Here is a 13,879-nt window from a genome sequence, read left to right as displayed (position 1 = left end):
TAGGACTCTGCTGGTGATGTGATACTGGCTGCTATTGTGAGCAGTTTGGGGTGGGTTTTTAAAGGTTCATTCTTCATTAGAATCTAGTTAGTTATTAAAACATACATTCATCCTGCCATATGCTCAGTGATGCAGGTGCCCATGCAGGTTTCCATAGCTGGATCCCATATCTGCAACTACCAGCTGGGACAAACCTGTAATTAAAGGTGCCAAATAGCACCAGAAGCTGTTCAGAGCAGGAAGTAGGATTCTGGATTCTGTCCTTTCTAGCCTTCCCTTCCTGTCAAACACATTATAGACACTAGTCAGAGTTTGTATAAGAACCAAAAGAAATGTGACATGGAAGATCCATGGCTGAAGGAGCAATTCATGTTTGAATGAGTGCAGTGGTGCTGAGGTGCTGAGGCTGTGGGTGCTGAACCCTTTCCCTCATCCCATTTCCCCCGTCTCAGTATTACCTCGAAGTTGCTATTAACCTGGTGTAGGGACATGCATCTGTTTTGCCCTTAACCAGAGTGGGTGTGTTTCTAGATATGGATTGATGCAATTGAACAAAGACTCCTCTTCTACATATCCCACTGAAATCAATGTATCTTGAAGTGGAGCATTGCTCTAGCATCACACCCTTTTAACCATGAATTTAAATTCTTGCAATCCCTGTAAATGTTGAAGGGTAATATTTCTAGTAATCTTCCCCCCCAGGACTGTATTGCTCCCTAATTTTATTATTTCTTTGTTTCACAAAATTTATACACTGCTTGGTTGTCGAAATCATCAAAGCTGTTTAGAAAAAGATACAACAGTAAAATCAAGAAAAATTCACAGCCATAGTTTAAAACATACAAAGGTTAAAATACTAAAACAGATTAAAATCACCTGAACTTTATAAACCTCTGAGTAGGCTTGTCTCAACAGGAATGTAATTATATAGCTGCCATTCTTAATTAACTGATTGAGTTGTTAGTTCTAATGAAGCAACTCCTCAATAAGCTGCTTTATTCCTCCCACAAATGCATTTGCGTTCTAACTATTTCAAAGCACTAAGAGTATTGATAAAGTGACATAAAGTTGAGGGATTTCTAATTCAGATGCATATCAAACAAGCAGGCAGGGCCAGATAAAGGTGGTTAAGGCCCTAGTGCAGTTTCTCCAAAAGACCCCCTCTTCCCCCAAAATGCATGAAGATTCCCCCCCAAAAAACCCCTCTATTTGTGACATATATCTGTCATAAATAGTGATTCATACACAGCTGATTAAAAAAAAGCAACAATCCCACTTCCACCCCCCACAGAAGCACCAAATGTCTACTTAATTACATTAATCTTTTAAGTCATTTCAGTTTTCAAACAAAGGTATCCTTCCACAAATAGATTTGTGTTCTCTGAGGTCAAAAGCATGTTCTTGCGAGGTCACATGTATAACAAAACTATGCCAAGTTGATTGAAAAGTAGTGATTTTATTGTCTGTTTGACTCTCTCGGACATGGATTGCGAGTTTGTCCATTAACATTAAGCCCCAGTGTCGTGAGATCCAGGAATGGGTTCCTTAAATGCCTTATTGGATACAAATTTATACATATTTGCATGACTCTCCTTTTAAAGCATAGCAACTTCTGGACAAATGGAGGTAGGGGGAATGAAGAGTTGCCTGTAGAAGGTCTTGGGTTGAACCTCCAGTATCTCTAACTGGGAGAGATCCTGCCTGAAACCATGAAGAACTGCTGCCAGTCATTGTAGACAAGACTGGGTGGACCATTGGTCTTGCTTGGCATAAGGCAGCTTTCAATGCTTCTATACTACTTAAATACTGAGGTCAGTGCCATGCAGGTGGGGCTTATGCTGTATTCTAGATTCCTGCTTCCGTGTCATAGACCTTCCACCCAAATGGCAGCTTTCAAATGGGAACAGGAAGTGAAGGCAGTGTTTCTTTCTAATATTTTATGTGGGGCAAAGAGGAATTAAGGCTACAGTCCTATGCCCACTTATTCCTAGGTAGCCTTAATTTTCTCTTATTCCAGGTCCCACTGGACACAGTGGGAATAACTTCTGATTAAACTGTTGTAAAGCAATTAGTTCATGGTTTTTGGTGATACATTATCCAAAGTAATGATGACGAAACATAAAGAATAAACCACAACAAAAATGTGAAGAAATGCTATTACAGATTTATGTGGGAGAGGAGGGGGTAAAACCATTAGCAAGCAGTTAGATTTAAGCTTAAAATTCAACTTAATGGTGTATGTAATAGCATGCATACTATCATTGGTTGTGAGCTTTTGAAATTTTTATTTTCATTATCATACCTCTGAAACTGTGAGCTAACACCATGTACTGTTTACAAAAGGCTTACCTCTCTCTCTCTTCCTCCTCCTCCTCCATGTGATGACTACACATAGGCATGTTTTTCTGGTGCAAGCACCACAGCAGCTGGGCTCCCAGGCCCATCATGCTCTTGTGGCATGCAGTGCCTAATCTTTTTCATGTGCCATTGGGAAGGGAGCAGTTTCGCTTCTGCCTAATCCCATGGCCTCCTATTATCATTAATGCAAAGGCAGATGCTGTGGTGGATGGGGACAAAGGGCAAGACTATGAAGACTTCTTGTGCAATGGTTCCAATTGTACCAGAATTATCTGGCCTTGGCCTCAGGGTTAGTTTAAAGGGCGAGGAAGTGTTACATGGCAAATCTTTTCTTCTGTGACTTCATCCAGCTCCAACTCCTTCTTTCCCAGTGTAGAACAGAATAATCTGCCTCTTTTGCAACCTGTTTTCTGTTGTTGTTTAATCCCATGGATTTTCATTCCATAATGAATGAACATTCATTTCATAATGTTGTTCTATCCTTGAAAGACATGGCTATTTTATGTTCATCAGGTTGGCAATTGCTGAACATATGTGGTATCCAAGGGATCGTAATTAATAAATCAGCCTGTTTCTTTAGCTAAGCACATTCTTGGAAAATAAATATATAAAAATAAATAATATAAATATAAGTATTAAAATGCTTCATTAAAACCCATGGGATCTACTTAGTAAATGTTTAGAGGTAGGCACAGGCCCCAAGATTTGTCTTGTAGATCTTCTTTTTTAAAAAATCCTAACAAACTAATATATTTCTGACATGATGTGTCCATTTCAATCTGTGATATGGGTTTCAATATACTCTTGTGCAGTAAAGCTCTGAATTTCACTCTAATGAGAAATCTAAAAATGTCTATAATGTTTTCTCCTTGGCAGGAGTAGATGAAATTTGCAGGCACAGTATCCCCTCTAGAGTGGGTGGAGTAAGCCTGCCATATTGCAAACAAATGGGGCAAAGGGCTTTTTAATGTCGAATTAAAAGGAATTTACTCTCCACCATAATCCATATTAGGGCAATAATTCTTTGCTAAGGAGAGAGTGCTGTGATAAATGAACATTTCAGGATATGATTTGTTCATTTCCATTCCACATGAATCCAAGATGAGCATTTTAGAATATTCTGTTCAGGAGGCCTCAGTCAGTTCACTAGAATTACAAAATTCTCAGAGTTGTCTAGCATGCAACTAGAAATGGATGCACAGTACAATCCACAGTTTACAGCTAATTCAGTAAAACAGGACACTATCTGTATGTTTTAGTGGTTAAGGGATAACCCCACTTATCTGGGAAAGGGCCCTAATACAGTCAATACATTCCATAGAACTTCCTTCCTTCTGAGCAGAAATAGTTAGACTTCGGCTATAATGCTCATTGTTCCACTATTACTCCACTAGATCTTTTTGGAGTTTGCCTAGGTTTGGTAGGCCTCAGGTTTAATGCTGAGACTGGGATTTTGGGGTCCATTCTCAGAGCAGCAAGTTTAAATCTCAGGGTCATCACAGCTAGTGTCAAATTGCTACCTTTGGATCTTAGGTCTAGGCATTTTGCAACAGAGTCTGGTTATTTTAAAAGATGTCCTTTAAAAAAACACACCACTGATCATTCTGAAACTATTGCATTGATAGTTCCCGTCCCTATTTCTCCCCCACCCCAAATTTCCAATGCAGTCCCCCACTCTAATGAAACCTGTTTCTCTCCCCTCCCCAATTCAGTGTTTTTATTTTCCTGGGCATTTAGTTATCTGTATCTGCCCCTTTACCATAAAGGACTCTGGCCCTTTATCTCTTGGAACACATCCATGGGCCCCATCTGCCTATCAGTTTTCCATTCTTGAAATCAAGCAGCCCCACAACAATGTTACTAGGTCTGTACGTTTGCTCTGTTCTTCCCTCCTAACATCTGGGTCCTGCCTTTGCACTATGAGCAGGTCCAGATTCAGCACCTGCTCTCCTCAGACATCCCTAACCCTGAACTTGCTGTGAGTGGCTTGGAGTGACATTTACATTTCCTGCAATACCCCAGCACACCTCTGGCATAGCATCACTCTGGGGCTTTGTGAGAAAGAAATACGTTACAGCTGCCTTTTACATTTCCCACAATGCCACAGAGCAATGCTACACCAGGGTGCTCAAGGGCCCTGTAGCTGACCATCATTTAGTAAGTGCTGCTGCATGCTACACCCCTTAATCTCACCCCCTCCTGGGCTCATGGGGTACCCCACCTGCATAGAACCGTGTGCACTAGAATACTCAATGCTGAGGGTCCCCTCAAGAGTGGAGCTAGCCCTGACTACTTGTGTTGCCATCAACACTGGCACAGAGATTGGGGGGGGGGGGCGGGATATGAAATCTACAGTTTTAAAAGCGAGGAAATGAAGTGTGGGGAATACTAGTCCTAAACAGGAGTTCTGCTTGCACATAAAACCTACACATGAGCATAGACAAGACTGCTAACCTCTGCCCCATTGCCTTTCGGTTCATAGAGGGTGAAGATCTGAAGCAGGGTGCTTTCTGTCCTCATGGCTGTGGCTTAAGATCTAGCATGGTATATTGCAAGGGGAGCACCCATAAATAGAAGAGGTTGCCCACTTCAGACCTTCACCCACCTTCAACTTGTGGGAGGGCAAAGTTTAGCACATTTGCCCCCGCTTGAGTGTAGGTTTTACATGTGCATGAAATGCTAGAGTAAGGCTAGTGACACCTTCCAATGTGGACATGGCCTATCTGGAAACAATACAGAGTGTTATCTGTGCCCTTTTGACTAAATGCAGTGCCTTACAACAGAGGACTGCAGGGCTCATCCTTGTAGCTGTACTGGGCTAAACTGAACGAACAGTGTCAACATCCCTTTGCTAGAGACCAAACAATGCAACATAATATAGACTCCTACAAGTATGACTGTCTCCAGTGGTAAAAATATATCTTACAGATGCTGTTATGAAATCCTGCTGAAGCTCAGCTAAGTGGGCTATTGCTTGGTCAGATGGTACATTGTTAGCACAGCATTCTAGTCATGTCATTTTTTTGTTATCTCATATTTGGGGGAAAAATTAAGAAGACCTGCAAAAACATATCAATACTTGAAAATCAATTCTAAATGTTCTTTTTGTTTGTACAGTTTAGTTACTGAGACTTTGTTATTTACTGATACAAAACTGGTCAAGTAAATGGGACTACAGCAGAGTAAGTGATCATGCCTAGGGATTCCTGGGCATAACCCAGGGAACATTAAGGATGTTTAAGTTCCTCTTATTTCAGCTGAATCCATATGGAACTTACACATATTTAACTCTGGCTGGGTCCATTTTTAATTAATATCCCAAAGACATATAAGTGAGTAAATTCCAAATAACTTTTTTTTTTCTATTCTGACACGTTGCATTTTTACATCAAACTACCTCAGCTACCTTTAATTTTTCTCCTCCCTCTAGATATTAAAGCATGCACTTTGTATTTATTAGGGCTTCTGTCTCAACCAGCCCTTCCCAGTTTAGAAAATGGAACCTGTTTCAAAGCCATGCCAATTTATTCATAGAAGACACTGAGCAGAACATACTGTAGTTGCTAACAATCGTTACCTGATCCAATTAGGACAGTGCATGCACAGAAACAAGCTTCCACACGTCTTGTGTTGTGATGTGAAACATAGCGCTTGGTTTGAATTTCCAGGCTTCATCTACCTTTGGGCAGGAGGGGGTAGATTAGGAACTCTGAGAACAGCCCTGATAGGAAATGGCAGCACCAATCACTTCAGTGGTAGGGAAGATGAATTTAGACCCCTCCCTTAAAAAAAATAGTGATAGATGTGTCCACAGTCAACAGCATCAACCATCTTAATTAGCGGGGTAGATTGTTCAGCTCAGTGCATGCATAGCTGGATCAGGAGCTATGGGTCTGTGAGGTGTTGTTTAATTATCCAGAATCAAAAAACACATACCCAGGAACAGAAACGGTCACTGCTTGTATATGCTTAATTTGCCTTAAAAGATTTGTGCTTTTTCCACTCATGAGTCTTTTTCATTTTGTTTCTCCTGTACCAGATATGTAATTATATAAAACTCTGAAAAACATGCCATAACAATGAAATGTGACTGTCAACAGCAGACTAACAAATGGAATAGAGTGGACCAATAATTTCTCAGCTCCTGTTGTAAACTGTTGCAATTATACACTGATTGTGTTAACTAATTGTTACTGTGCTTTTACTCAATACTTAACCATTATCAGAAACAAGTTCTGGGAGATCACCTTTGTGTTTATGGAAAGTGTAGATATTTCCCTTGGTACAAGCACAGTGACTCGAGTTGAATGATATTCATGACAGTTCTTGTGCTATGGATTGTAAACATTGTACAAATGTATTTGGTATTCTGTTTGAAATGAAGATTCAAAAAATAGTTAAATGAAATGAAATCCTTCCTGTAAATAACTATATTCAGATTCCATGTATACGAACATTCCTTTAGAGTCCCGATCGTGAAGAGTGTCTTTATCAGCTAGAGACTACTGTCTTGTGTGGCAGTGGTTACATGTGCTATAGTAAAGAACACAGTGTGTGAAGTATTTGGTGTACTACAGTACCATAGTTCTTTTGGTCTGTTAAGTAAGTTGCAATTTGTGATGAAATGAAGTTGAAAGTAGTGCTTCATACTAACAAATTTCTTTGGTTACAACCTGATTTTTCTTGTAAAACTTCAAAGGAAAACTTGAAAATTTTATATATTTGGATTTTGTAGATTTTTTTTTATTGCAACACGAAGTACCAAATCATTAAATAAAGTACACTGTGGTCATTTTATGGATGCCGTGGAGTCTTTTAATGGGTTGTCATCTGCTTGTAAATGCATTCTGTTTCAAAAGACTGAGCAACTGTGCAACGGTAAGTCTTCAGGGATCTAGATTTGGCATGGATGTCAACGCAAAGAGTCCATATATCTGAGACACAATTATTAGCTGCTTCCACAATCCAACCACGGTTTCTGCTGGAAAGAATTTCCTTCCAAAACTGCAGCAATTTATTTTTATATATAATAGATTTTACTAGAGTTTATAAGGAGAAATACAAAGCTTAATATAAAATATCCTTTTTTGTCCAAACTAAAACATTAAATAAGATAAAAACATAGAAGGGGGGGGGAGAGAATGAAAGAAAGATTAAGAAAAAGAAATATAAAAGGTATTAAAAGAGAGAGAGAAAACTAAAGAACTTCCTATTCTTTGTCTGTCCACTATATATAAACAATATTCACTTAATCTGTTCCAGTATAACACCGAACAATACCACTTTCTATAAACAAACATTATCTTCAATCCTCAAATCCAAGTGCCACTATTTCATTTTCTTTTTCATGCAAAAAGTCTGAGGTTTCCACTCCTTAGTAAATGTTAACAATGACAATGGGGTGTGAGGCTGAGGTGTCTTAATGCCAAGTAGCTTGTAGGATCCTAACCTCTTTACTAGGAATACCATATTTTTCGGTCTATAGGACGCACTTTTCCCCTCCAAAAATTAAGGGAGCCCAAAGCCAGAACAGGGAGAAGGAGAGCTGTGCAGCGCTCTGTCTCGCTGTTCTAGCTTGGGGTTAGCTGCGCAAAGCCTCCGCAGGGCAGCAGGGAGAAGGCACCCCGCTGCCCTGCGGAGGCTTCAAAGGCTGTCCCCGAAGCCAGAACAGCGCTGCACAGCACTCCGTCTTGCTGTTCTAGCTTGGGGATGGCTGCGCAAAGCCTCCGCAGGGCAGCGGGGTGCCTTCACCCCGCTGCTCTATGGAGGCTTCAAAGGCTGCGTTCCGGGGGCTTCAGGCAGCTATCCGCAAGCCTTCCAAGCGCAGCAGGAGTTCCCGCTGCGCTCTGAAGGCTTGCGGATAGCCACCTGAAGCCTGGAGAGCGAGAGGGGTCGGTGCACACCGATCCCTCTTGCTCTCCAGGCTTCGCTGGAGAGGCGCTGCAGTTTTCCCTCTCTGCACAGCACCCCTTCAGCGAAGGGAGGAGCTCCGTTTCTCCTGCCGCTTCACTGAAGGGGCGCTGAGCAGAGAGGGGGAGATTTCCCCCCACCTGTTCTCCCCCTCCTATGGTCCGGTGCGTCCTATAGAGCGAAAAATACGGTACTTATTTGTTTGGGCCAACTGACTGTAATGCACTTTTGAACATAACCTTCTGCTGTATGAAATTGCAGTACATATGAAGACATCAGTGTTTGCACCCAAGTTAAAAACATAAGGCAAACCTGCTGGATCAGGCCAATGGCCCATCTAGTGTTCTCAGAGTGGCCAACTAGTTGCCTGTGGGATGCCTGCAAGCTGGACATAAGCATGAAAGCACTGTTTCCCTATGATTTCCAGCAACTGGGATTAATTTACCATCCTAGATCCAGTAAATAGGCAGAATTATTATTATTACTATTAGTTATTATTATTGCAACTTGTGTGTTGCCTTTCAGAATCAAAGGGCTTCTTAAGGTGGCTTACAATTGAAAGGTTCATAAAGAATAAAACAAAATAACAAAATAAAACAAAATAACAAACCGACATTAAAAATGTAGCAGCTAGCCTTACGCCCTCAAATGCCATAAGACGACTTATTTCCCACCCCCTCCCTCCAATATAACAGATGCCATTGACTTGGATTCTGAAGGAGAGAGCTGAATATGTCAACTTGGTGCTGCTCCCCTGCACAAGCAAAGGAAGACACTCTTGAACGCTGTCCTCACCTTACCCATGCCATCCTACATTTGATGCCTAATTTGGCTTTCAAACTAATTAGTCTAATGATTATCACATTCCTGACAGAAGTTGACAAACTGTCTAGACATTCTTTCTTTTCAGCGTTAAAAAGAGAGGAACTCTAACAGTAGATAATTGCCTTCCTGCAAAATCGTTATGCATTTAACACAACTGAACACTTGCTAGGCTACTTGTCTGCAATATGCCTGGGTATATTATTGCTGTTTCTGTCTACTCTAGTAGTGATATAAATCTGTGCTTGTTTATCTGAAACTGGCTGAAAGTTCATTTTATTCAGTTATTTATTGTTATTTATTATTCAAGATCATGGCCACTGGTCCCATCACCTCCTGGCAAATAGAAGGGGAAGAAATGGTGGCAGTGAGAGATTTTACTTTCTTGGGCTCCATGATCACTGCAGATGGCGACAGCAGTCACGAAATTAAAAGACGCCTGCTCCTTGGGAGAAAGGCGATGGCAAACCTAGACACCATCTTAAAAAGCAGAGACATCACCTTGCCAACAAAGGTCCGTATTGTTAAAGCTATGGTTTTCCCAGTAGTGATGTATGGAAGTGAGAGCTGGACCATAAAGAAGGCTGATCGCCGAAGAATTGATGCTTTTAAACTATGGTGCTGGAGGAGACCCTTGAGAGTCCCATGGACTGCAAGAAGATCAAACGCATCCATTCTTAAGGAAATTAGCCCTGAGTGCTTACTGGAAGGACAGATCGTGAAGCTGAGGCTCCAGTACTTTGGCCACCTCATGAGAAGAGAAGACTCCCTGGAAAAGACCCTGATGTTGGGAAAGATTGAGGGCACAAGAAGAAGGGGACGACAGAGGACGAGATGGTTGGACAGTGTTCTCGAAGCTACAAACATGAGTCTGACCAAACTGCGGGAGGCAGTGGAAGACAGAAGTGCCTGGCGTGCTCTGGTCCATGGGGTCACGAAGAGTCGGACACGACTAAACGACTAAACAACAACAACAACAATGAAAGTTTCAAGAAAACTACAAGCATTAAGAAAAACACACAGGATTTTTGTTGTAGTTTCCATTTCAACTTTATTCTGCAGTTTAAAAAAAAAAACTTCACAGAATACCATACAAATATGCAGAAAACAGAATGTGGAAAAACTAACTGAGATATGTTAATTGACCGTAATAATTATACTGCATTTTGCTTTGATACTCAATTCAATACTTTTTTAAAACGAAGGAATGTACCAGTACCATTTTTTCAGGTTTGTAACATGAGATTGCATTATTTTTAAAAACAGCTTACTGTTATATTTGCCACCACCACCCAATCGTTCTCTCTCTTCTCTGTCTCTCACACACCAGAATTTAACAGGACCACTTTCATGCAAAACAGATTGTGAATGAGTGACTTCTAAACCAAGCCAGCAGTGTGTTTGGGGAGTGGAAACCCCAATGCTCATACAAAATTTCCTTGCCTGAAGAGCTTTCTCAGTTCAGTGGATGGAGACAATCTACAGATGCATTCCTTTGCTCCTGTGTATCAGCTTACCGTATTTTTTGCACCATAGGGCGCACCTGACCATAGGGCGCACCTAGTTTTTAGAGGAGGAAAATACGGAAAAAAATATTCTGAATCAAATGTTGCACTAAACTATTTAAAGCAGCAAAGCGGGCGGCTCCTGTCCACTTTGCTGCTTTAAATTGAGCCTCAGAGGAGGGCAGGAAGGGGAACCATGGCTTATCTAAGTCCAGTTAATAATGCTGAGCCTGACTTATGGCCATCGAGATTAGCCTGGCCTTCTCAGCGGAAATCTGGGGAGGCTGGGGTGGACTTTCAGTGGTCAAAGTGTGGTTGTGTCTTCCTGCCCTCTTTCCCCCCTGCACCCCCGCACCCTGCTTTGAGGGAAGGAAGCGGAGCCATGGATCCTCTGCTCGCAACTGCAGTGGATTCCCTCCACTTTGAAGCAGGAAAGTGGGAGAGGAGCTGCTTACACAAGTGTAAGCTGCTCCCCTCCCACTTTGCTGCTTCAAAGGGAGCCCGGGAGAAAGGAATCTGCTGCATTCGCCAGCAGAGGATGCATGGTCCCCTTCCTTCCCTCCTCCTTAGTTGCTTTGAAGGAGGAAAGTGGGAGAGGAGCTGCTTACACGAGTGTAAGCTGCTCCCCTCCCACTTTCCTGATTCAAAGCAATCACGGAGGAATCCCTGTGAGCAGCAGAGGATCCATGGTCCCCTTTGTTCCCTCCTCCGTAGTTGCTTTGAAGGAGGAAAGTGGGAGAGGAGCTGCTTACACGAGTGTAAGCTGCTCCCCTCCCACTTTCCTGATTCAAAGCAATCATGGAGGAGGAATCCGCTGCAGACGTGAGCAGCGGAGGATCCATGGTCCCCTTCCTTCTCTCCTCCGTAGTTGCTTTGAAGGAGGAAAGTGGGAGAGGAGCTGCTTACACGAGTGTAAGCTGCTCCCCTCCCACATTGCCGCTTCAAAGGGAGCGCGGGAGGAGGGAATCTGCTGCAGCTTCCCCCACCTCCCGCAGAAGCCGCGCGCTCTTTAAAGGGGCTGCGCGGCTTCTCCTGGCTTTTCTGGGAGGTGTGGGGATTCCCCCACCTCGTAGAAAAGCCCGCAGGAGCCACGCAGCCTTTAAAGAGGGCGCCGCTCTTTGGGGCTTTTCCCCGAGGAGGGAGAACGGACCGATGCGGCCAGTCAGTCCCTTCTCCCTCCTGGAGAAAAGCCCGCAAGAGCGCACGAAGCTTCTGTGAGGCTCTTGGGGGCTTTTCCCGCCTGCCTCCCCCTTGCATTCGCTCCATAGGACGCACACACATTTTCCCTTGCTTTTTAGGAGGGAAAAAGTGCGTCCAATGGTGCGAAAAATACGGTACTTTACTGAACTGAAGAGCACCATCTACCCATGTGTGCATTTGAGCTCACATATCTTCATACAGTTATACATTCAGAGATACATACAGGCTCTTTCCATCACTTTTGGCTGCAACCTGCGCTGTTGTCAAGAAGCTGCTGCATGTGACAGCTTTTCTATACACATCAGAACTCCAGCAAGGAGTTGTGGGCAAGGACAAATAACTATAATGTTTGCACTGCACTAGTATGACATCTGATCAAGTCAACAGAAACCACCTGAGCTGTTTTCCATATAGTATTAACATTTATTATGCATCCTTCACCCTAAGGTCCCAGGACTGGCTACAGCAATTCAAACACAATGTCAAGATCAGTTTAAAACAACTTACAATCACAGAAAGAAAGAGGTTTCTAAAAATGTCATTTGTCTTATCATTCACTTATAACCAGTATTAGAGCTGCCACTGTTTTCTAATGCAAGAGAAAGTAAACCGGAATTGGATGTAATTGCATCATTATTCAGATATTAGTATTTTGCAGTTGTTTATTTTGAAATGTTCAAATTTCTTTTACATGTCCAAATGACTGATTTAATATGTTTATAGGCCACTTTTCTAATTAAAATATTCAAAACAGTTTTCTAAAGATAAAGAAACCCAAGAATCTAAAAAGTAACAGAAAGCCACGTGAAAGGACATAAATATGACTTTTGATGGATAAATAAAATTGGTTGATGGGAAACTGTACCAACACCATTAAAAAAACAATCACTAAAAGCCTCAGAAGAGAAAGGTTTGGGTCCCTGGACCGAGGAAGCACACTTGAGCTTTGTATTAACTATCATCAGGTTTACATTTGTTGCAAGATTGTGACATGGGACCATTTTTAAAAAGCAAAATCATACCATATCCCATTTATTTAGGCATTTGAGAGAGAAATCAGTGCCCACAAATGTATTTTAACAAGCCAATTTAATTTTCTGGCAGCTCAATTCTAACCTGAATCTAGCAATCTTCTGATAGGCGCAGGTAAGTGCTCAAATGTTCACTGAACAGGAAGGCCTACCCTGACCAGAAGAACTACACATTGATCTCCTGAAGAGTTTTGGGTGAGGCCCTATTTACACATATTAAAATCTGAAAAGTAATGTAAAGCTCAATTTCATATATTCCAAATCAATGCAGATTAGTATTCAAGTATACTGAAAAAGTCTATTTTACAGCATCTTCAGCTGGAGTTTGCTCCTGACAATTTTTAACGTAGTTTTACTTAAGCTAAACCTACAAAATAAAGATAAACTCTGCAAAAAACAAATAAGCTAAATATATAAATATTAATTTTAAGAAGTACAAATGAGCATGGCAAGTCATTCTGGAATGTTTAAAAGTAGCATATAAATTTAGGAAATAAGCTACCACTCAAGTAAAGGTAAAAGACCCCTGACCATTAGGTCCAGTCCGGGTTACAACCAACTCTGGGGTTGCGGCGCTCATCTCGCTTTATTGGCCGAGGGAGCCGGCGTACAGCTTGGGGTCATGTGGCCAGCATGACTAAACCGCTTCTGGCAAACCAGAGCAGCGCACGGAAACGCCGTTTACCTTCCTGCCTATTTATCTACTTGCACTTTGACGTGCTTTCGAACTGCTAGGTTGGCAGGAGCAGGGACCGAGCAACAGGAGCTCACTCTGTCACGGGGATTCGAACCGCCGACCTTCTGATCTGCAAGTCCTAGGCTCTGTGGTTTAACGCACAGCGCCACCTGTGTCCCTACCACTCAAGTATTTACACCTAAATATCAGAATTACTGATATTATCCCGAAGGCGGGTATTTAAACAGAAGTCACATCACTGAAAGTTCAGTATAACTCATCAATTTATGGAGCACAAATCAGCTCTCTTCAGGTTAAATAAGCCACCAAATTTTTAAAGTACTAAAAAAAAAAAAAACCTAATTAAAGCATTAAAT

This window comes from Podarcis tiliguerta, assembly GCF_965153285.1.
Source record: "Podarcis tiliguerta genome assembly, chromosome: 7".
Taxonomy (NCBI): domain Eukaryota; kingdom Metazoa; phylum Chordata; class Lepidosauria; order Squamata; family Lacertidae; genus Podarcis; species Podarcis tiliguerta.
This window is presented reverse-complemented; position numbering follows the sequence as displayed.